The sequence below is a fragment of the Dermacentor albipictus genome, chromosome 6 (genome assembly GCF_038994185.2).
Source record: "Dermacentor albipictus isolate Rhodes 1998 colony chromosome 6, USDA_Dalb.pri_finalv2, whole genome shotgun sequence".
Classification (NCBI taxonomy): Eukaryota; Metazoa; Arthropoda; class Arachnida; order Ixodida; family Ixodidae; genus Dermacentor; species Dermacentor albipictus.
Genome location: NC_091826.1, coordinates 63,931,362 through 63,946,772, shown reverse-complemented (window position 1 = coordinate 63,946,772; position 15,411 = coordinate 63,931,362). Strand labels below are relative to the sequence as shown.

General features: G+C 43.7%; 1 protein-coding gene across 5 annotated transcripts in view; it reads right to left on the bottom strand.

Annotated features, from left to right (window-relative positions):
• The window catches only part of LOC135912296 (venom serine carboxypeptidase-like), a 174,799-nt gene that overhangs the window by 20,696 nt on the left and 138,692 nt on the right, over positions 1–15,411 (bottom strand). Inside the window, exons 1-2 of one of the 5 annotated variants that reach the window (XM_070540687.1) lie at positions 5,892–6,032; positions 3,632–3,840 (exon numbers count right to left, since the gene is read on the bottom strand). The exons of 2 other annotated variants lie outside the window; for them this stretch is intronic. The gene's annotated coding sequence lies outside the window, so the exon portion shown is untranslated. Of the gene's footprint in view, positions 1–3,631; positions 3,841–5,891; positions 6,033–15,411 lie in introns of those variants that run through there. 2 more of the 5 variants (XM_070540685.1, XM_070540688.1) reach the window with 2 other exon arrangements.

Here is a 15,411-nt window from a genome sequence, read left to right as displayed (position 1 = left end):
ACGCTTCCCTTCCCTTGGAATCCATTCTGTAACTCTTAAAGACCATCGGTTATCTTCCCTCCTCATTACCTGTCCTGCGCATGCCCATTTCTTTTTCTTGATTTCAACTAAGATATCATTAACTCGCGTTTGTTCCCTCACCCAATCTGCTCTTTTCTTATCCCTTAACGTTACACCTATCATTCTTCTTTCTATGGCTCGTTGCGTCGTCCTCAATTTAAGTAGAACCTTTTTCGTAAGCCACCAGGTTTCTGCCCCGTACGTGAGTACTGGCAAGACACAGCTGTTATAAACTTTTCTCTTGAGGGATAATGGCAGCCTGCTGTTCATGATCTGAGAATGCCTGCCAAACGCACCCCAGCCCAGTCTTATTCTTCTGATTATTTCAGTCTCATGATCCGGATCCGCCGTCACTACCTGCCTTATGTAGATGTATTCCCTTACCACTTCCAGTGCCTCACTCCCTATCGTAAACTGCTGTTCTCTTGCGAGACTGTTAAACATTACTTTAGTTTTCTGCAGATTAATGTTTACACCCACCCTTCGGCTTTGCCTCTCCAAGTCAGTGAGCATGCATTACAGTTGGTCCCCTGAGTTACTAAGCAAGGCAATATCATCAGCGAATCGCAAGTTACTAAGGTATTCTCCATTACCTCTTATCCCAAATTCTCCCCAATCCAGGTCTCTGAATACCTCCTGTAAACACGCTGTGAATAGCATTGGAGAGATCGTATCATCCTGCCTGACGCCTTTCTTTATTGGGATTCTGTTGCTTTCTTTATGGAGGACTACGGTGGCTGTGGAGCCGCTATAGATATCTTTCAGTATATTTACATACGGCTCGTCTACACCCTGATTCCGCAATGCCTCCATGACTGCTGAGGTTTCGACCGAATCAAACGCTTTCTCGTAATCAATGAAAGCTATACATAAAGGTTGGTTATATTCCGCACATTTTTCTATCACCTGATTGATAGTGTGAATATGGTCTATTGTAGACTAGCTTTTCCGCAATCCTGCCTGGTCCTTTGGCTGACGGAAGTCTAAGGTGTTCCTGATTCTATTTGCATTTACCTTAGTAAATACCTTGTAGGCAACGGAGAGTAAGCTGATCGGTCTATAATTTTTCAAGTCTTTGGTGTCCCCTTTCTTATGGATTGGGATTATGTTAGCGTTTTTCCAAGATTCCGGTACGCTCGAAGGCATGAGGCATTGCGTATACAGGGTGGCCAGTTTCTCTAGAACAATCTGCCCACCATCCTTCAACAAATCTGCTGTTACCTGATCCTCCCCAGCTGCCTTCCCCCTTTGCATAGCTCCCAAGGCTTTCTTTACTTCTTCCGGCGTTACCTGTGGGATTTCGAATTCATCTAGACTATTCTCTCTTTCATTATCATCGTGAGTGCCACTGCTACTATATGAATCTCTATAGAACTCCTCAGCCACTTGAACTCTCTCTTATTCTTGCCAATTCCTAGTTTCTTCTTCACTCCTTTTAGGCTTCCTCCGTTCTTGAGAGCATGTTGAATTCTATCCATATTATACTTCCTTATGTCAGCTGTCTTACGTTTGTTGATTAACTTCGAAAGTTCTGCCAGTTTTATTCTAGCTGTAGGGTTAGAGGCTTTTATACATTGGCGTTTCTTGATCAGATATTTCGTCTCCTGCGATAGCTTACTGGTGTCCTAACGGAGTTACCACCGACTTCTATTGCACACTCCCTAATGATGCCCACAAGATTGTCGTTCATTGCTTCAACACTAAGGTCCTCTTCCTGAGTTAAAGCCGAATACCTGTTCTGTAGCTTGATCTGGAATTCCTCTATTTTTTTTCTTACCGCTAACTCATTGATCGGCTTCTTATGTACGAGTTTCTTCCGTTCCCTCCTCAGGTCTAGGCTAATTCGAGTTCTTGCCATCCTATGGTCACTGCAGCGCACCTTGCAGAGCACGTCGACGTCCTGTATGATGCCAGGGTTAGCGCAGAGTATGAAGTCTATTTCATTTCTAGTCTCGCCGTTCGGGCTCCTCCACGTCCACTTTCAGCTATGCCGCTTGCGGAAGCAGGTATTGATTATCCGCATATTATTCTGTTCCTCAAACTCTACTAAATACTCTCCCCTGCTATTCCTAGTGCCTATGCCATATTCCCCCACTGCCTTGTCTACAGCCTGCTTCTTGCCTACCTTGGCATTGAAGTCGCCCATCAGTATAGTGTATTTTGTTTTGACTTTACCCATCGCCGATTCCACGTCTTCATAGAAGCTTTCGACTTCCTGGTCATCATGACTGGATGTAGGGGCGTATACCTGTACAACCTTCATGTTGTACCTCTTATTAAGTTTCACAACAAGACCTGCCACCCTCTCGTTAATGCTATAGAATTCCTGTATGTTACCAGCTATATTCTTATTAATCAGGAATCCGACTCCTAGTTCTGGCCTCTCCGCTACGCCCGGTAGCACAGGACGTGCCCGCTTTTCAGCACTGTATACGCTTCTTTTGGCCTCCTGATTTCACTGAGCCCTATTATATCCCATTTACTGCCCTCTAATTCCTCCAATGGCACTGCTAGACTCGCCTCACTAGATAACGTTCTAGCGTTAAACGTTGCCAGGTTCATATTCCAATGGCGGCCTGTCCGGAGCCAGGGATTCTTAGCACCCTCTGCTGCGTCGCAGGTCTGACCGCCGCCGTGGTCTGTTGCTTCGCAGCTGCTGGGGACTGAGGGCCGGGGTTTGATTGTTGTGTTCATATATACGTTCGATTCATTCGACCCACATCTCTCGTGTGAATGTTTATGAAAGAATTATTTTACGCAGGGACGCTCTTGTTGCATCTTCGTCGTATTTTCCAGGGCGAAATAGAAAGAAAATTTCGCAACCTTTTTTTCTGCCGCCAATGGGACTTAGTGCTTGTATTGTGGGTTGGAAAGGCAGTCATCTATCCACAGCACTCACACGTGTCAAAATGCTAACAATAGATATGCGTATTTCTGCAAATGCCACTGTTCTTATAGACTGTTGAAATTTCAGTACAAGGTGACGGTTTAATATTTTGCAGAAAACGTAGAGTTCCAATAACAATAGCATTGCGACTAGATAATGCGCAAGAATAGTCTAAAAGGCACAGAGTAGGAGAGAAAGGCACTGGCAAATAATTCAAGAGAATGACACTTATTTTTAAGCTGTTTTGCTACCTTTGCGCATTTTATTATCTACCAAGATAGACCATAATCATCATAGACCACGACTTTCTAAAGAAAAACGAAGATAGCTCCCGTGCATCAAATGCTTACACAGCACTGCTCACGGAAAAAGACCCTACGATTGATAAATTTTTATATCCCAAGCATGCAACAAAGGGTGCTTGCGAGGAGACTAAGGTGTTCGCCATTTTAGAGAATTACAGGGGCAGCAGGAAGTGGTACCTCACGCCGCACAAATCCTTTAACAGGGAACAAGCTGTTACATGGAAACAACTACAAACATGGTCGTACATTACCTTAACGTGCGAAATAAAATGCAACCCACACTATATGAGGACATATGTGCTTGGTGCAATGAAAACCTACATTAAACCACATAACATGGGCATGTCAACAAATTGTAATAGTCCCAATCATATCACACCCAAGTGCGGAGCAATGGGAGGAACTGCTGTGCAACGACCGCTGCGAAGACCAGCTAGGTCTAGTGCGATGTGCACGACGGACAACAGAAGCCAGTTTAGCGCTGGACTGACGGGAGCCGACCATTGAGTCAGAGGACGGATGAAGCAGCGGGTGAAGACCTCTGGGGAAGACACAAGGAGGAAGACTCCCCTGAAGAATCCGCCCGAGCTGCAGAAAAACACAATTACTTGAGCTCAATAATGTTTTCACTCACTCACTCACTCACTCTAGTTGCGCGTTCTACTGCAGACGTCAAAATTCTTTTGATTGATCTTTTAATGGGGTCTTAGAAGAGTGACGTCAAAAAACAAGCATATAAAATTGCGTTGGTGGAGCCTATGCAGGCTCTGATAGCGAGACTGTAAAACCCAAAAAACATCGTCCTACTTATAGTAGACGTTCTGGCATCACTGCGAAAAGCGAAGTTAACCGTCAACTAGGCTTACAAGTAGAAAAATTATACATTTGAATGAAGGGTACATAATTTAGGTGTGTTCTTGTATATCTCTTGTATAATTTATTAGTTTTTGCACATTTGGAAGCAAAATTCAATTTCTATATTCTTTAGCTTTATCCGCACAATTTATAATACTACGTAGTAGCAACAAGTTCAGAGGACAAGATCAACAATAGTAAGACGAGAAGAGGATCGATCAAATAGTTTCCTGCGTCGGCACTCGACATCGTAAAGCCAAACACGATAACAGTCGCTCCAACTCATGGCGCAACTTCACTTGCGCCATAATACACTCAATAATCTATTAATCACATCAATGCAGCAGCGCTGCGTTTGTGTCCACTTAGTGTGTTCTGTGTGACTACGCTGCCCCGTTTTCGTTAGAAACATCAACAAAAAATAAAACCAGCACACACAAGGCGTGTTCGCAAAGGGATCGATGTTCTCAAGGGGGCTTCGAAAGTTGAGGATCCATGGCTACGTCTCCTACTTAAGTCTTCGTGAGCAGCTATGGTCACACTGGTGTCTACGGTCACACTACAACGTAAACAAGTCTTGTGGTGATTGGATTGCGTTTTATTTTAAGGAGGGTGGGCGCACAGGTATGTTTTATCAGCGCAGTGTCGTGGACAAAGCCAAAGCATAGCAGATGTGTGAATATATCGACGCCGTTCATATAGAAAATAAATCAGACAGGTGCATGAGCACTGATTCAGTATCGATATCCCACAGGCAACCGGCTTGTTGAAGGAGACACGTAGAGAGGTGCCCCCTGTTAAAGGAAACACTTGAGTGTAGAACCATATTCGAATTTTCCTGTCTTGTAACAGGTCAACCGCAGTAGATTTGCAACAGAAGGCATGAGGGGGGTGAGGGGCGGTTGGCAGACGACTCGTTTCGACACGCTTATGCAGTGCATTGGCAATGCTTCCGCATCCACTTTCAGCTAGGTCACCAGGAAAGTTACAGCTGCAGATATGAGTGTTCCCATTAATAGTGAACCGCACAGCACTTGCGCCATGCTTGACCAGATGTCACACCCTGGTTGACCTGAGCAAGAGGCTTTAATAAAAAAAATTGTGCGTTGGTAAAAATAAAAAGTTGGAAGCAAGCGTTGTCGTTGTTACGTCCGTCCTTGCCATTGTAGTGTTATTTAAGGTACGAGTATCACAGACCAACTATCCGGATTATACCCTTTGGCCATGCATACATCAGTTCCGTTTATGTTTGATTGTTATTGATTATATGTTTGTTTTATATTATTTGTGCATTTTTATTGACAGATTTTACTCCACGAAACGTATGCCATTGTTTTCATGGTAAGCTACACAACTTTCCTAAAGAAATTGCAATACGCTGATAACTTATTAACGTGCATGCTAAGGCGCAACATCTCGAAGAGGTAAAATATTTTACAAGGCAAGCGAATACAGCAAAAAGCATCGCTTCCGTCCAAAGCGATTTGTTCTCGTCTAATAATATCTTTTTGCAACGCTAAACATATCTCATTATCAACCACGAATTTCCAAGAGCACTTATGGGGTAAACTCTTTTAGATACATTGCGTGCTTTTTAGAGATAAAGTGTGCTTTTTGATGAAGCACATTTGCCATCATTCGAATATCAGTGAGTCAAATTTTCAGCTTAAACACTGAAGATACGGGGATATGCCTTGGGCACCGCGTTAAAAACGGGTAATAATAACACGCACTGGTATACACAACTTTAGACGGTCACATAACGGCGTTCTATATTTGCCTACCTGTCAACACCAAGGCGCCCCTGAAGGGATCCGCAGCGTTTGAGGATAGCTTGAAGGGTGCGCGAATATAACAGACTACTTTGTTCTTTATATCGGTTTGCTCCGGAGCATAAAAAATGTCAAGTAAGGAATCAAAGGGCACGACGGTATAACTTTCGTGGGCGTTAAAGTTCTTGATGACGCAGAGGGTTCCAAGGAAGCCCGTCTTCTCTGGAAGAAACACGAAGCAACAAAACGACAGACGCCGACCAAAAGAAATGACAAAAATTAATAAATGTTTAAGACATTCCGGCTTCGCTACGGAAGCCTTTTTCACAATGGGTTGAAGGAAAGTTCGCGGAATTCATGTATTCTTTAGCACGTGACGTACGCAGCGCGTGTACGACTGGGGGAGGGTTCCCTCACTTCCATTGAGCGTGTAACGTGTTTTCTGTATCTTCAACGATTCCAGATACAGGTGCGATTTCAAGTTTCTTTCTTGGAAGATAATTCTTGAGAAAGCACCTCACGCGCTCATTCGAAGTCGTACATGCGCTGTTTACGTCACGTGCATAAGAATACATTAGCTTCTATGGATTTCCCTTCAACCAATTGTGAACAAGGCTTCCGTAGCGAAGCCGAAACGCCTGAAACATTGATTCATTTTTAGTGTTTCCTTTGGTTGGTGTCCATCGTTTTATTGCTTTAGAGTTCTTGAATTGAATGGCACAAATTATCTAGTTGTATTATGCTCAAGGCTTCAAACGTTAGTCTTAGGCCTCACACGTTCAAAGAAACTAGGCAACTATGTCATTTGTTTAATTTTTAACGCAAGTCGATGCCGAAAAGAAGAAATGTTGAAAGTTTGGTGTTCAGTTTTCATAATATTGATGTGGGGTTTCGAACCATGGACGAAACACATCAAGCAGCAGAAAGCTCGTGGCCATGATGCTTCGTAGACACGTTGTTCTGCTATTGCGTCCCCAATAACGATGTTTCGCTGTGTGGTAAAAAACAAATAAATATGCTTCCGCTCGAGTAATTCTTCATATTAACCAGGCCTCAGGTCTTATCTGGGGAATAAGACAGCCGCGACCTCGGCTTCTTGCTACGCTTGCTGCGCAAGAACCACACTGTGCGATTTCTAATCGGCACATCAATGCAAATATCCGACGTACGGGGCACTTTGTTAAAAGATAATTTTTGTATTTCTTTGGATTCTTTGTCTCGAACTTAAAGCTACCCTCCTGCAACACCTTTATACAAATTCCACAGAGACACTTAAGACTGCTTATGTTTCAGAATGGCAAAGCTTTGTACCGTTTGTAGACCTTGGAACGTCATAAACATGTTCATTTCATACACTCATAGTGCGGCACCACGTCCTCCCCATTGTCTGCGCCGTCACGTGCCCAATGACGCACGCAATAGGCACAACTTTAGCCTTCCAGAACCGTGTATCCGCAGCGACGTCGGAGAAACGAACTCCTCTCGCACCCCGGAGGCCCGGAATCGGTTACCACCCGTAGCGAAATGTACCACATTTCCTTTCATTTAATTTGTTTGCAGGAACATCCCTCAAAAATTTATCGTCAATACGTGCTTTCTTTTTCACGTGTTTTTACACTTTGCGCCATCGGCCATTTTTGGTACCATCTTTTGGTCACGCAGACTACGACGAATCTTCGCTCAATCGGCCATATAACGCTTTCGAAAAAACGAAATCACAGCATCTTGGTAGTGGCATCAAATGTGCAGGCGTAGTTTTCTTATTGTTTGCAAACGGCGCGTTAACGTGTTTTTAAAAGTCAAGATTCCCTTGTTCCTCCTGACCTTCGGCTTCTAAAAAGCAGTACAAATGTAAGTATCGTTCATTCACTTCAGCAGCATGAAGTATCGTGAACGGTGGAGCTGTAGTAGGCTCTGCTGAGATTTAGCAGACGTACGCGTCCTGCGACCTAAGAATAATTTCAATTATAGTAGTATACTGTTTAAAGAAAACAGTGATAGGATTTTGCCTCTCCTTTTTTTGTAAAATTATGTTCTCGGCATTCGACAGGTCTTTGACCCGTCAAGATACTTGCAGTGGCGAGACATTTTTTAAATACGGGTAATTTTCATGGAAAACATGGCGAATGCGGGAGATGGAAATTCAAAACGATAAACAAAGTGAGAACAAGATGAAAGCAGGAGCCAACGTTTTGACAAATGTACTTGTCTTTTGCAAGGCGACATATGCTTTCGTCGGCACAGAATACATAGGTAAAGTTCTTCTAAAGGCCAGAGAGAGAAAGGCGGATGGGTGAGGAAACAACCGACGGTGCCTCAGCGGCGGGGGCGCATAATTGGAAAGAAGGATGTGCTACTCAATGTCCTGTCATGTCATTTTCATGTGATACGGAGTAAAATATAGTATTTTTCATTTTTTCTATATTTGGCACATACATTTCTGCCATGAGCTGCAGAACAACTTGCAGCAGTTGACATCTCTTTCATGCCAACTCATATGGAAAATCGATTCACCAACGAAATCCACCAAAATTGTTTGAATAATTTCTGTAAAAACAACGTTTTTGAGAAGAAACAATTTCTATCATTTTATTATTTTATTTAATATATTGTAAGCAGTGCGCGGGCTGTTACAGGGTGCTAAAGAAAAAAAAAACATGCCAAATAAAAACACGCTACTACAGGAAGCACAATGCCATCTTTCTCATAAAAGTCTCAGCTGAACTGATGTCGTAAAACCTGTGCTGATGAAGTTTTTTGAATTCAAGAATTGTTTTTTGAAGGAACGAGTATTTAAAGTGGTCAACTCAAGGTGTGCAAGGCACAATATCGAATGAGTGGTTTGTGCGGGGAAATGTTTCTCCCGGGGCTCGATTATACAGAGTAAAGTCTAAATTAAATTTCTCTTCATGGGGCATATAAAGAAACTTGAGACGAGCTATTTTCGAGAAGGTGTCAAATATCTGTTGAGGCGAAGTCTTGACACTGATATCCGAAAACATAGGATAAACTGCAGAAGCTGACACATTGCGTTAAAGTGGTTGATCAATTTTTCACATAAGCTTCACCTTTTATGATTGTGCAGAGACCTATACTTATGATTGACGCAGTATACGTGAGAAGTAGATTCACAACAAGGTCGTTCTGCTTTCTTGAGTGTGTTCAGCCATATAACGTAGCTTGATATATTTTGGTCATGATGGCCGCTGAATAGACTCCTTTTCTACGCATGCATTAACATGAACATGTACTTTAGCCACACCATCATTTCGTGCTTGTGGAGCCCTTTACTAGACCAGGGCACATTTTACAAATTTTACAGTATTCTGTAAGGTGTTGGTGGGCTATAGGAAGTGTCACAAACAGGGGTAAGCATATGGTGCTTTTAGTAACAGTCATGGAGAGCCTTAGCAGTATTGCCCATTCTTGGATGGCCGTGTATGGCTTGAAGTCTGCCCAAGTACGCTATATTTAAAGCCGTGTCAGCAGGGTTGAAGCGACGCGAAACATGGCGACAGAGATTACGGCTGTGTGACCCGGACTTTCTGTTGAGGGCTGCGTATGTCGGAAGGTACGAGAACCATCGTTTAGAAGGTCTCAGGCGAATTTTCATTACTTTTTAAAGGATTCCTTGCAATATGTGTGCAAATTATGTTGCCACACGAAGTGTGCATGTTAACAAAACGTGGCTAATCATTGTGACCGCAATATCTGGCAGTCAATTTTCAACATTCATTCTTCTTCTTTTAGTTCCAGCTGTGCAATTCTGCTGGATTCTACCGTTGTATACTAAGCTCAGTGGGCAACTCACATTCAATTCTTCCACAATACATAAATGGTTGGAACCGTAGAACAGCTTGAGTATTGCTCAAGCGCATAATAATCAACCAGTGGCTAACGTTTATAAACGTACGCTTACTCAAGCTGACGTCTACAAGGACGGAATAGGCCTGCATGTAGCAGCAGAACGTTTTCGCATAAGCTTGACTACTTTTGTGAAAGTCGCCTTTGGCAAAACAGACTGGTAGATTACGCACATCGTACCTGTTTGAGTGTTGTTTCAATGAAATGATAGAAAAGAATAATCGAAGTGCATTTTTGCAAAGGTGGAAAGCCTCAATTTTAAGATAATCGACGCGATGGACAAGCTACATGGGAACGTTGCATAAAACAGCTTGCCATGTTCTGTGAGAATCAGTGTAAGCGACATTTAGGCATCTAGCAAGATGAAACTGTGCGCCGAAAAAAGAAACGCGCAGTGGATTTTGACGACGAACTTATACTCTGACAGTGATCAGCCACTATGATATACATTGCAGGGCTAAGGGAAGTTCTGTGCGTGGGCAATATTCTCGAGTGGTCGCTTTTGGTTATACTGTCAAGTTCAAGAGGTGGAACTTTGAACAAGCTGATCCGAAATGTTACCGCTCATCCTGTTCACTACTTCGTCTCCCGTCCCGTCTGAAGTCACAGTTTTTTTCCTCCTCAAATAAAACTCACCTTCACGAGATTTTGCGTGACTTAGCAGTGTGCGAGTCGAGAGAGGGCTGAATGTATTTCCGACACTGTGAAGCAATAAGGGGCTCGGTTTAGCAGCAGAAACACTATCGGTTTTAAGCGCTGACGCATGTACTATGCCGAGTTTTAAAAACCAAGCGAAAATGATTGTCCCCAATAGCGACAGCTTCTGCTCGGTGGAACAACTAACGACGATAATGAAGACACCCCAATTTGCAGAGAGGGAGGCAAATCTACCGTAGCTTTAAATTCGCAATACTTAGTTTCATGAAAGTATGAATGCTCCAGCAAGGTTCCAGCAATAGGCACCAATTTGCCTTGCAAATCAACTTACATACGTTGTTTCGTACTTCTCCATGTTATGAGTTTAAGTGAAAAAGTCGAGGCGTCATCTTTCGCTATGGTCAGAGGACACGTGTACATGGTGATTACGGTCTTGAAAGTACTGTTTGTGAGTGCAGGCACGAACGCAGACGGCTCGAGCTGGCATCTTAAATCATGGCGACCGATGCGCCAGCAGCAATAACAGACTTGTTGTTGTTGCTGTTGCTGTCGTTTCAATACATGCGTCACACTCAGGAGCGAGATTGGCCACACTGGATGGATTGAAACCTACACCTAACAACATACCAAAAGCGGTAGGCGCCAACATTTAAAACGAAGCATCTGGCAATTAATTGGTAACACAAATTCTGAGAGAACCTATACACAAACTAAATAACTAAAAATAAACGGAAAGAAAGAAATAACACTAAAATAAACTGTCCCACGATCGGTACCCTAGCAGCGTAACCTTCCGGATGCTTCAATAATCTCGTGCAGGGTACTAATCATCGAACCATGGCATATTCCTGATTGGAAGCCACCAAAAGACAAACTGTTTGGCGTTGGAAGTGCTAAAACCAGTTTACCAGCTGGATATATGCCGAACATTCTGCGAAAGGAGGAGAAGCAGCGGCAAGAAAGAAAAAGATAGTCAACAGTTTCTGGTTCATTACAGAAAGAGCAAAGGTTAGTTATGGATAAACCAGGTTATTAAGGTAAATATTTGGGCGGAGAACTCTGCAGTGGACGCTTGCTAACGTCACCTCTCAATGGCGTGTAAGGCTTTTGCCCGTGTTGCTCAAGTAAAACTCTTGCTTGGGCTAGTTGGTTCATGCTTAAATGAGTAAAGCATATTCCTTCTACACCGGGCCCTTTCTTTCAACGAAGCTTTCGCACCAATCCTGCCATTTTGTGCGTCAACTTGATCGCCGTCTCAGCTTGCCAACGGTGCTGGTCCTGTCGTTTGTGTTCTTCTGTCCTGGTCTATTGCACCTTGCTCTGTGCTCATTCAAGCATGAACCAACTAGCCCAAGTAAGAGTTTTACTTGAGCATATCTCTTCTACATTGGGGCCTTTCTTTCAACGAAGCTTTTATGGCCATCCTGCCATTTGGTGCGTCAACTTGATCGCCGCCTCGGCTTGTCAGTGTCGGATAGTGTAATGGCGCCGGTCCTGTCGTTTGTGTACCTCTTCTGTCCTGGTCCATGGCGCCTTGCTCTTTACTCATTTCAGCACGAAACAACCAGCCCAAGCAAGAGTTTTACTTGAAACGTACTTGGAGCACCAAGACACTTGTGTAGGGAGCTTCTCTTTATCATAAATAGTGGTTGCAACTTATATTTCGAGGAACTAGATATCAACACACAACCGAATTCGGAAGCGTGTCTTACATAAGCGCCATAATTGTAGAGTATCCCTGCGCATACAAAACTTCTGGTTTCAATTTTTCGTCAACTGGCCTAGACGGATTGCACCTTTTCTCAAAATGTTTATTTATAGCAGGGTGCCAATCTAGGTCCGGGTCGTAAGTGACTCTCAGGTACCTTGTAGTGTGTACCTGCTCAATCAGATGTACAGGCACACAATTTATAAGGAAACCGAGTGGCGCGAAAGGAATAAAAGAAGGACACTTTGTTAATGTTAACGGCCAACAGCAACTGATCCAGCGAGACCATGCGTATATAAATACATATACAACTTTTGGTAAAGCGTGTGATATCCTTAGCGCAAGCAAGAAATGCAATGTAATCTGCATGCACAGACAACATGATACGGTGCATAAGTGGAATATCGTATAGTAATGTAATGAACAGTAGTTTGAAAAGTGCTGGATCCTGCGGTACGTATCTGGTATGAGTGAACCGCACAGGATACTGCTTTGCAGCTCTGCAGAACGATGTTCAGCCGTGCAAGAAAGCCCTTATCCAAGCAATAATATACGATGGTGTGTTTAAGGCAGCCAGTTTCTTTCAGTAGAACGCTATACTCTTCCCTGTCACAAGCTCTTGCAACATCTGGAGTTACAAGGGCCGAAACATTGAACTTTCTTTCAGCTAACCGCACTTTGTTTTCTAAATCCTAAGGCGTGATTCATATAGAACAACCACTGTGAAAGCCAATCTCAGCGCTGAGTAATGCATTAATTTTAGACATCTACTCTGATAGGCGATTGTAAACGACTCTTTAAATTAATTTTGCCATATTAGAACTTGCACCACTTGAACGAATGTTCTCCAACTCAAGCACTCTCCCGTGCGGGCAATGACGATTTGAAGTTCTTCTGTTGGCCATGGACCGAAAATCTTTCCTAGAGATAGTGGCCGTCTATCCAAGCCATGTAGGTTTTTTCGAAAGGTTCTTGCAGGGAGCATCACAATTTTTGCAGTGCAACTTTTGGAGGAATTAGAAATATCAGAAACATACTAAGTCATAGAGTATAAACTTTTTTAAAACAGGGTTGAAGTGCCTCAGACAGGCTGGCCAACGTTTCGATAGGTGGACCTATCTTCGTCAAAGGCGGCCTCGTCATCCTCGGCGTGTTAATTTAAAACTAACACGCCGAGGATGACGAGGCCGCCTTTGACGAAGATAGGTCCACCTATCGAAACGTTGGCCAGCCTGTCTGAGGCACTTCAACCCTGTTTTAAAAAAGTTTATACCACAGTGTGCCATTCCATCTGCCAGCCCCTTTCTTGTTTTTGGAAGTCATAGAGTAGGTATTGCTCGCAGTTTCATTAACGGGCTGCCCTAATTACATGTTCATTGTGTCCTTGTGTTGATGTAGCAATATTATTTGTTGCATTTTAAGTGCGGCATTTAAGCACCCAACATTTTCTGGGTGAACATCTTGGTTTTGTGAGCATTTATGCTTTGTAAACTCATGTGCTGTGTGAACATTTCGGTTTTGTGAGTATTTATACTATGTGAACTCTTCTGTAGCGCAAACATTTATTTATATTGCAGTACTGAGGCTTAGTACTTGAATGTTCGTTCATGTATTTATTAGTCCAGTTTGGTGATTGTTATCTTTCTGACGATAACCATCATGTAAGAGAAGAGAAGTACCCGATGCCACACGTAGACACCAACCACTTCTTAAATACATTTAATAGTTATAATCCTTTCCGACGTTCTTAAGCAGCAAGATAATCTTGTCTATGCTTCACTCGTTAGGAAGTAATGTTTTCTCAAGGTCGTTCCAACACTCCTATTATTCTTCGTGTTTCTTCAATTCAACCTAACCACGTAGGTCCACGCTTGGAACATCACACATATATAGGGAAACTCGACCAGATGACCGTCACTTGTACTTCGCTCCTCGAAGAGGCAGGGCAGGTGTCGAGTGAGCTCCGGGACTACACTTTAAAACGTAATGAACGTGGTTGAAATCACGGATCTGGGACTTCAAACAGGTGCAAGTGTGCTAACGCATTTGTCTCGCATTTACCGCTAAATCGCCGCTGAATTTTTTCTGTGGATACAAAGCTGGTAGGTGTTAGGGTTGTGAAATTCACAGACGAAAAACAGTTTATCAGTGATTTAGCAGTGAACTGGTAGCCACGGTTGCTAAAGAGAACTTTCAGTGTACCGTTCTGAAGGACAACAGCGCGCAACAGCGCAGCCACATGGCAGGCAGAAGTACACGTTAAACAAAACGTATGGCTTCGGTGTCTACCATTTTGTTTCTATCACCTGCTCTTTTAGCGGGGGCATGACGTTGCATGCCGACAGATGAGACCTAAAACCAATCATGGTTTCGGGATACGTGAAGGGTTTTCTTACAAATAGAACGGCAAGGATAAGCTTGGGATGGCAGTCATTGGAAGGTATTAAACTGGGAAGCAAGGGTATGCCGCAGGGATTTGTTTTGTCGCCCACTTTGTTCAACGTCGCGATAATGGGTCTCCCCGGGAAGTTGGCAGGCATAGAAGGACGGTACCACACGCTCTACGCGGACGATCTCATGCTATGGACGAGCAGACGCAGTGACGGGCAGATTAATGAGACGCTGCAGAGGGCAGGGCAATCAAAACTATCAAGAAATATCTGGAGCCGATTGCACTCAGGTGCTCGGCGGAGAAGTCGGAGGCCCTTTTCCTAACATCGCAGGCGCAGCGACGGGGAAGGGGACAGGACACGAGACACGGCATCGAGCTGCGCGTAAACGGTAACATTATTCGCACTGTCGATAGTATCAGGGTCTTGGATTTGCATATTTAAGTGAATGGGGAAAATGCCGAGACGATCCAACGACTGTAAGCGAGTACCAGCCAGACGTGCCGATTACTCAAGTGAATAGCGAATAAACGCGCGGGTATGAAGGAGGCGAACCTCCTAAGGTTACTGCAATCTTTACTAATAAGCAGGGTCGTATATGCAGCCCCCTACTTGACATTCACCAAAGCAGAAAAGAACAAGGTCGTGATCATTATAGGATTAGGAAGGGGATCGAGACTGCTCTCGGCCTTCCGCTAAATACATCAACGAACAAAATCCTAAGTTTAGGGGCATTCAACCCTTTAGATGAGCTCACTGAAGCGGCGACAGTATCGCAATATGAAAGACTGCTGCGTAATCAGTGTAGTAAAAGGATCCTGGAGCGGCTGGGGTTCGAGATTCAGGCATGTTCCAAGCAGACAGCAAAGTCCCCCCCGCGAGTCAGGGAAAGGCTGACAATACTCCCGTTGCC